We start from the raw sequence: 9,211 nt of genomic DNA, 5'->3' as shown, positions 1-9,211 counted from the left end.
TGTAGAAACAAGAAATTATGTAGAAGAAAATTTCAGAAAGATTATAATACAATATTACAAACAAGTAGTCCATCAGTGAGATACTTTACCATAAGTAGGATTCTTATGCTCCATCATACAGATGCAAGCGACAACAAAAGAGCTTAGAAAACAGCGATTCAAGCAACCTAAAACACGAAGTTGGTATTATATTTTAACCCCAGAGAACAATTTTACGTTTTGGCCGAGACAAGTTATTGAAAAACATGGAGAAAAAATCGCCTTCCTACTTTTTCCTTTACACGTCCCCATGCTAGAGTGTGCAGATCGAATTTTCCAATCCAATAAGCTCAGGAAGGCTATCAATCCAACAAATCCACTAAAAACCCTAGCATCCTGTACGGGTTTATAATTTCACAGGCACATAGAACTTTAGTACGACTTTACAGACACACACAGAGACCTTTACTACAAAGCACACAGACACCAGAGAACGTAGTACAACAGTTGTCCTACGATGAAGCACATGAAAGTTTCTAGAGCAGGACTTGTTTGTTGAATATCCAACTAAAACCACACCACCGTCCTTGTTTTTCCCTTTCTTGAGCTCGCTCTACTACCTTTCTTATACGAGGTGCCAACTTGCATACATAATCTTGAGCCTGCCTTCCCTTACCAGAAAGACCACCTATTTTCTTCACATTCCATCTCTCAACCAAGAATTCCAAGATGTCAGCATAGTCCCCTGCTGTGTAAACTCCTAGTCTCTGAGCAACAGAAGAAAAGTGGTCAAACAGATTAACATCCTGCCCATCATACATCATATGGGCAGGCATTATAACATTTTTGGCATCAAATATTCAAAAGCTAGCATTGTGGTGTCAGGATCAATCTCAAACAATTTTTCAATAATCTTTGCGTATGCATTCTCATGGCGCTTCTCGTCAGCAGCAATAGTTCCACATATTTGGGCCAATTTCAGGTCACCATATCCTTTAGCAAATCTTGCAGTGTTGCCATGTGATATGAATGTTGCTCTTTCTTGGAAGGAAGTGTACATGAATCCAAGATAGGGACTATTTTCTATGCCTGGATACTGAACAATAAAAAAAGCTCAAGTTAGAAAATTCCCTTTCAAAAACTAAAATACCCTGCACAAAGCTTCCAGCATGCAAAATGTCCATTAAACAAATCGAGTGGAATCCCACATCTTGTTGCTACCAAGAGTAAACACAATAAAATACTTTGACAAAATACTTGCAACGTAAGGACATTGTACCATTCCAAACCCCATAAGATACTGGATGGTTTTTTCAATCTGCCTCATGTTCACTCTGCCAGACAAGTAAAGATATTTATGAAGGAGATCGCCATGTCTATTCTCCTCTGCTGTCCACATACGTGTCCATGTTGCCCATGAAGTGAGACTGGCACCAGTTTCATCTCTTACTGTTGAAAAGTGTGCAACAAGAAATGCTTGTTGAGATTGCAACAAGATGATGGAGCTTAGTGAAAAGAGTCGCCTTCACTAAGTGGGCCCGCAGGCTATTTTTGGCGCAAGTCTATTTTTAGACTATGTCTATTTTTAGACATATGGATCATGTCTATGGATTGCAGGTTGCTGTTTATGGATGATTGATCAAGTTGGGAAAAAAATAGATGGACTTCTATTTTTGATGAAAGTGTGAGTGATCACAGTGTGAGTGATCAAAGTCAAAAATAGAAAAGTCAAATATTATTATCTCACAATAATATTTGGACTATAAACTTAATCTTATTCTCTTGGAGCACTTCAGGATGAGCTACAGATGTGGTACATGCAAATCCCAGAGGGAAATACATGGTTACCTATGGGATGACTAATATTTGCATGCATGACTTCAGTTAGAACTCAATCAATTGAGTTTGGTGGAGTTGATGGAGTTGTGTTCAGTTTAGCTTTGTTAAACTGGTTGTATTTAGTCTAACTGGCAAATAGACTAGAGATGAGTTGGGTGAATTAGTTATTAATTAATTCAAAAGTTATTAACTCATAATACAACTATAGAATACATCAGTTAACTCAGTTGCATGTCAGTGCATGTTCAGTTCAATAGGGACAGGTGTTAGAGAATCAGATTGCTATCAGTTGTGACTATAGTTGTGCACCAGATCTTGCACAATAAAGGGATTGAGTATGCCAATGAGTTTACTCACGTATTTGCCCACATTATAGCTTGTGCTCATGTCCAACAAAATGTGAGTAATTATTTTGAGGTGAAATACGAGTTTGGGAAACTATTCTCATCAGTTCTTGAGCAGGTATTGAGCAGTGGAGGCAGGCAAGTAGTGGAATAGATTTGGAGATCAGATCTGAGCTGTATTGTGTGTAACAGGTGGAGCTGGTACTGGATTTCTTGTGATAAGCATTGTACTTTGTAATGTTACATGATTCAATCAATATAATATACAGATAGTGTGGGGTTTTTAGCGAGATTCTTTCCCCGGGATACATACTGTGTTAATGAGTTTGATTGATGCTTCTATGTGTGCCTGTGAATGTTTCTGCTTCTGTAAATTGATGATCAACGTAGAGGAGATTATGTATTATACATGTTCCGCTTATAATTGTATGATCAGGATAATCTTTGTGAATATGTGTTAAATTATTCAAAATTTCTACATGGTATCAGAGCTGCTTGATTTGTAGATGAGATTTTTACAGGATATCAAGCGAGGATTGATCATCAGATCTACTATTCAGAAAGTGTTTACATTCTATTTCTTCAGGCAGAGTATGTAATCGGGCCAGGTAGCCTCTGGATTCATCCTTCTTTTGGAAGGTGAGATATCCGGTGAATGCCCATACAGTCGATCTCTATACAAGAAATACTTTGTTCTCATGAATTCTAGATCAGAAGCGGTTGAGTTTTGAGCTGGTGGAATTCGAATTTAATTCCAAAGCAAGAGATAAAACTCAGAAACATTCAGTGTGAGAATGGAGACAGTATGCCCCAGTATCTCACGAAGTTCACCCAATGCCGGGATGAGCTGGGAAGTGTGGGGGTGATTGTCGGATGAGGATGGTGAGTCTAGCACTCCTTGACCTTCCTAAGAGTTGGCATAGCTACCAGGACTCGGTGAATGGAAGGGAGAAACTGCCAAATTGGGAACGACCATGGTCGGATTTGATGCAGGAGGAGATTAGACAGAGCACCAGAGACAGTTATTCATCCATGCAGGATGAGGAGAACTGTGCCTTAACGAGTAAGGCGAAGAAGGGGAAGGGGAAGGTTTCTCTTTCTGAATCCAGTTCTTCCAATGATGGGAAGAAGGTTGACAAGGTGAAGGTGAGATGCTTTCGTTGTCATGAGTTGGGTCATTATGCTACTAATTGCCCAAAGAAGAAGTCCAAGAAGGGATCCAGGGAAGGATCTAAAGGTGAGGCAGCCTCACTTGCTTCACAGTTTGAGTTGGACTTCACACTCCTCGCATGCATGGTTTCATCCATGGTGGGAAGTGGTTGGTTTCTTGACAGTGGAGCTTCTTTCCATATGACCAGTGACAAAAGTTTGTTCAGTACTTTGGAGGAGAAAGATCTCCAGATACTCATAGGGATGGGTAATGATGAGAAGTATAGTGTCTCAGGTGTAGGCACGGTTATTTTTCAGAGGGAGCATGGAGCTCGCCTTACCTTGATCGATGTCAAGTATGTACCAGGACTGAAGAGAAACTTGGTGTCGATCGCGATGTTGGAAGATAGAGGCTATGATGTGGTCTTTAGTAAGGGAAAGGTTTTCCTTAGACACATCATCACTAGACAGGTGAAGCAGATTGGTTCACGGGTCAAGAACCTGTATGCTCTTGAGGTTCAAGATGCATGCAAAGCCTTGAGCAGCGAGGCAACTGATGGAGACTTGGTGGTTGAGAGGGAGCATATATTACCTCTCAACATGCAGAGCCAAAAGAAGTCTCAGACGATTGTGGAGGAGCCACGATTGGTGCAGCAGCTTCAGGAGGTTGTGGAGGAGCCACAACAGGGGAAGCTGAGAGGAGATAGAGTAGAGACATCTACTCATCCAGAGACCTCCAGTAGGGGGAAACTTCGAGCCAGATGGGCTGAAGGATCGCATGCAGGCATACCTCCAGGTAGGAGGTGGGGTGATGTGGATTGATCATCCCAAGGAGGAGGGGCAGGATCCTTGAGGTACCCAACCTCTTGGATGAGACCTTGCTACGGGAGCCCCAATGTGTAGTAGCAGGAACTGACTGATTGGGTAGAGACAGATGCAGATGGAGCGGCAGAGAGAGCAACAGTGCAGGGAATCCCAAGACAGCGCATAGCTAGCAGGCTGTAGCAATGCGAGAGGCACAAGTGTTTTGCACAGTGCTAGGTGGCACAGAGAGGTGTGCAATGGTGCGAGATGCATGGAGATGTTGCAGTAGCGCAGATGTCAGAGAGGGAGCACTTGTCAGCAGCAGGTAGAGCTTCAGCATCAGAGGATGTTTCTATCCCAACAGGGAGGTCAGTTGGGAGGTGCAGTGTGGATGCAATGCTGGGAGATAGAACCAGCAGCAACACAGATGCAGTCAGAGATCAAAGTGATAGAGGCTAGAGCAGTCAGATACTGAAGAGCACAGAGATGCAGAGTTTCATTCGATAGAGGCAATAGCAGTCAGAGACTTTGATGACAGAGCAAGTGGACCGGCCAGATGTGTTGCATGGAGAACATTCCAGAGTTACAGGATCGGGTTTGAGAGGAAGCCTTTCTTGTTGAGAGGGAGTGTTGAAAAGTGTGCGACAAGAAATGCTTGTTGAGATTGTAACAAGATGATGGAGCTTAGTGAAAAGAGTCGCCTTCACTAAGTGGGCCCGCAGGCTATTTTTGGCGCAAGTCTATTTTTAGACATATGGATCATGTCTATGGATTGCAGGTTGTTGTTTATGGATGATTGATCAAGTTGGGAAAAAAATAGATGGACTTCTATTTTTGATGAAAGTGTGAGTGATCACAGTGTGAGTGATCAAAGTCAAAAATAGAAAAGTCAAATATTATTATCTCACAATAATATTTGGACTATAAACTTAATCTTATTCTCTTGGAGCACTTCAGGATGAGCTACAGATGTGGTACATGCAAATACCAGAGGCAAATACGTGGTTACCTATGGGATGACTAATATTTGCATGCATGACTTCAGTTAGAACTCAATCAGTTGAGTTTGGTGGAGTTGATGGAGTTGTGTTCAGTTTAGCTTTGTTAAACTGGTTGTATTTAGTCTAACTGGCAAATAGACTAGAGATGAGTTGGGTGAATTAGTTATTAATTAATTCACAAGTTATTAACTCATAATACAACTATAGAATACATCAGTTAACTCAGTTGCATGTCAGTGCATGTTCAGTTCAGCAGGGACAGGTGTTAGAGAATCAGATTGCTATCAGTTGTGACTATAGTTGTGCACCAGATCTTGCACAATAAAGGGATTGAGTATGCCAATGAGTTTACTCACGTATTTGCCCACATTATAGCTTGTGCTCACGTCCAACAAAGTGTGAGTGATTATTTTGAGGTGAAATACGAGTTTGGGAAGCTATTCTCATTAGTTCTTGAGCAGGTATTGAGCAGTGGAGGCAGGCAAGTAGTGGAATAGATTTGGAGATCAGATCTAAGCTGTATTGTGTGTAACAGGTGGAGCTGGTACTGGATTGCTTGTTATAAGCATTGTACTTTGTAATGTTACATGATTCAATCAATATAATATACAGATAGTGTGGGGTTTTTAGCGAGATGCTTTCCCCGGGATACATACTGTGTTAATGAGTTTGATTGATGCTTCTATGTGTGCCTGTGAATGTTTCTACTTCTGTAAATTGATGATCAACGTAGAGGAGATTATGTATTATACATGTTCCGCTTATAATTGTATGATCAGGATAATCTCTGTGAATATGTGTTAAATTATTCAAAATTTCTACACTTACAGCATCAAATGAGTTAATATGAGTATGATAAGTAGGCAATGCTTCTTCAGTAATCATGTTTCCCACTAGACAAACTAAATAGTCATCCGGTAATTCATTGCACCGCTCCCGCAACTCTATAAGTTGGTCAATGAAGCCCTCAGAAGAAGGATCCGACAAAAAATCTTGTGGCTGCCAAGAATTTTCAACAGGCTTTAAATGAATTAGTATATTTTTCTCTGCCCACTCCTCCAGAGATTTAAAGATCTCATCCTTCTCAGGTGGCATGGAATGGGCCACCTGTTGGCCAGGTTCATGTGGTTGGAAATGGATTTTGATCTTTTCTTCATGTGGTTGGAAGTGGATTTTGATCTTTTCAACTTCCCTGAAAGATGACATCAGAAATCTATCAGAATCAAATACATATTTAGGGAATCAAATGCAGATGCTCTGCAAAATAACAAATGAAGTGTAAAATATGGATCACTGAGAGACAAAATCTACTTATGACAACATGACCAAACATGGGAAACTCTGAAATTCCAGAAACTAATCTGCTAATACGTTATAATAGCTAGCAATGTAAGTGAAAGGGCTGGAAGAAAGTTTGGCATACTGTTTGCCAGAACACTGGATACCAAGGATCCTAGCCGAGATCAAATGTTAAGCCGATCATCTCAAAACAAACATGTAAACTCTATAAAATAGGAAACATTTATTTTAAACCCATAAATATGCTGATGGGTAGTGGTTAAATTTGATGAGTATTTACTTGTAAATAAAGACAAAACACAAAATTCATAATACCCACAAAATATTTTTGTACTCACAACAAAAAAAAATAATAATACTAACAACAACAAAAAATAATAATAATAAAGAAACCTGCAATACATGATTTTTTCAAGTCATTTTCACATTTAAATTTGATTACAAATTTTCGCATTACTAAAATCCATAGTTACCAAATTCGAATTCGAATACGGATTCGAATTCGGAAAAAATTCGACAATGTAAAATTCAATACGAGAAAAATTCGACAATATACATGTTATAAATACTAATAATTTTTTATTTTTTTCAAAAAAAATAAAAATGAAATGAATCTTTCCTCACTTGATACGTTGAATAATGTGGTACTTATTTCCAATATTAATCTTTTATGAATATTTAAAATTACCCAATAATGAAAGAAAAAATGCATCAAACAAAATTCAATACGAGAAAAATTCGACAATATACATGTTATAAATACTAATAATTTTTTATTTTTTTCAAAAAAAATAAAAATGAAATGAATCTTTCCTCACTTGATACGTTGAATAATGTGGTACTTATTTCCAATATTAATCTTTTATGAATATTTAAATTACCCAATAATGAAAGAAAAAATGCATCAAACAAAATTTATTAGCATTGCAAATTTGAAAAACATATAAGTCAAATATAATAATATAAGTAACAAAAATTGAAACCTGATATTTAACATAAAAAATTAGATATTGAATATTAAAATTAAGTATCAAGTGATCAACATAGATCCAAAAACTTATATCTCAATCTCTTTCTTCCTAAAATCCAAATTTATTCAATAATAAATGTGTATAAATTAGTCCTTATAGTAATCACAAAAAAATGAACCCTTTAAATTGAATTTAAATTCCATACCAATAATTGCAATGAACCACTATTATCTAATTTACTAATAGAAAAATTATTTTAAAATTTTTTAAATATATAACTCACCCTTCTCTTTTAACTTTTTAATACTAAAAAAATTCTATCACATTATTTAATATAAAAATAATTACTTTTCGGACTTAGATCTATTTTAAATGGCATGCTTGCTGATTGATGAAAGGAGATTCAAACACTATTCCTAAGGGCCGTGCCCTCTTCTCAGCTCTATGCTAATAACCGCAACGACAACAGGTTGGAAGATAATAAAAACCTGCAAACTTTGACCATTGTTAACATAAATTTAATCCATAAACTAAAAACTCTGTACCGTATTAAATTTGCCGTATTAAAATGGGAACCGAATCGTACTGACGAATTTGCGATTTTTTTGGGCCGATACCGCCGAACTTGGTAACTATGCTAAAATCTACAATGGCATATATATTCTAGCAGATTTAAACCTATAACTTCGTACAAAGAGACCTACGAAATAAACCTATACCTTGGTATCCAGAAAGACATGAAACAAATGAAAAGAACGCAATAATCAACCATTTAAATACAATTCCCCCAATAGAAAAATTCCAAATAATAAAACCTTCCTGTAACACATTAAAAATTCAATACAATAAAAAGACAACCTTGGGGTCATGGAAACCATGTGCGATCTGGCCAAATTAGAGCGCAGGGCCGAAGAACGAAGCTTGGCACCCTGGAACAATGGTGAAGGCGCAGAGAATGGTGTGCATTTTGCAACATAAAGAGCAGACGCCATGTCTTTCTGGTGAGTAGAAGTGAAATGAGGTTCAACTCGTAATTGTCTTATAGATTACGTAATCGCCATGGTAAGTGAAATATAGACGAAAGAAAAACTCCACATGCAGTACCACGTGGCTGACCACTACCACTTCAACTAATTACTGACAAAAGAGCAACTCCAGAACCTGCTCTGTAGCTACCACTGTGTGTTGACGTTCCATGCCAACAAATGTCTTATAAATTACGTAATCGCCATGGTGAGCTAAGGTCGATTGTAGATTCCCAGAATATTCTGGATAGCCTGCTTGGTCTCTTCCTCTGTTACCGGGCTGACGACAATTACTTATAAAATTATTCCTCAATCAAATACCGGCATGGGCATCCTTTGTGCTCGCTGGCGTCCTCAGTTTTGGAGCGAAGAATTATATTATTATTATTATGAAATCACGTTCCATGCCAACAAATATCTTGTAATTACGTAGTTGTCCTGCTAAGAGCGACGGTCCATTCATGGCGTTTACGAACCAAAATTCATGGCATCTATTTCGTACTAATGATCCGGTTACTTTGGAACTAGTTGGAAATTTCTCGAATAAGTCAGGAATTCCATTGGGGACTATAAGGCCGTCCCTCAAAAAATAGTAGTAGGGTACTTTTAAGTGGAGTTTAGGACTTTCTCCAAGACCATAAAACTTAAAAAAAATTAATTTGAAAATTAAAAAAAAAAAAAAAAAAAAAAATTGAAAATCTAAATTAAAAATTAAAAAAATAAATATTGAAACTTAAACCCTATAGCAATATAAACTTATCTATTAAACTAAATCTATAACATACTAACACACTACATTA

General features: G+C 37.7%; 2 pseudogenes across 2 annotated transcripts; both read right to left on the bottom strand.

Annotated features, from left to right (window-relative positions):
- Positions 1-293: 293 nt before the first annotated feature.
- Positions 294-1,421, bottom strand: LOC149203236 (stearoyl-[acyl-carrier-protein] 9-desaturase 5, chloroplastic-like; annotated as a pseudogene). Its single transcript, XR_016253614.1, has 2 exons — positions 1,259-1,421; positions 294-1,075 (listed from the first exon to the last, which is right to left on the bottom strand). The product of XR_016253614.1 is annotated as a stearoyl-[acyl-carrier-protein] 9-desaturase 5, chloroplastic-like (transcript).
- A 4,504-nt stretch (positions 1,422-5,925) lies between these two features.
- Positions 5,926-8,397, bottom strand: LOC149203235 (stearoyl-[acyl-carrier-protein] 9-desaturase 7, chloroplastic pseudogene; annotated as a pseudogene). Its single transcript, XR_016253699.1, has 3 exons — positions 8,245-8,397; positions 6,020-6,308; positions 5,926-5,934 (listed from the first exon to the last, which is right to left on the bottom strand). The product of XR_016253699.1 is annotated as a stearoyl-[acyl-carrier-protein] 9-desaturase 7, chloroplastic pseudogene (transcript).
- Between the last annotated feature and the right edge of the window lie 814 nt (positions 8,398-9,211).

This window comes from Pinus tabuliformis, chromosome 2_1, assembly GCF_031772625.1.
Source record: "Pinus tabuliformis cultivar Carrire ecotype Pingquan chromosome 2_1, CPIR1, whole genome shotgun sequence".
NCBI classification, from domain to species: domain Eukaryota; kingdom Viridiplantae; phylum Streptophyta; class Pinopsida; order Pinales; family Pinaceae; genus Pinus; species Pinus tabuliformis.
This window is presented reverse-complemented; position numbering and strand designations above follow the sequence as displayed.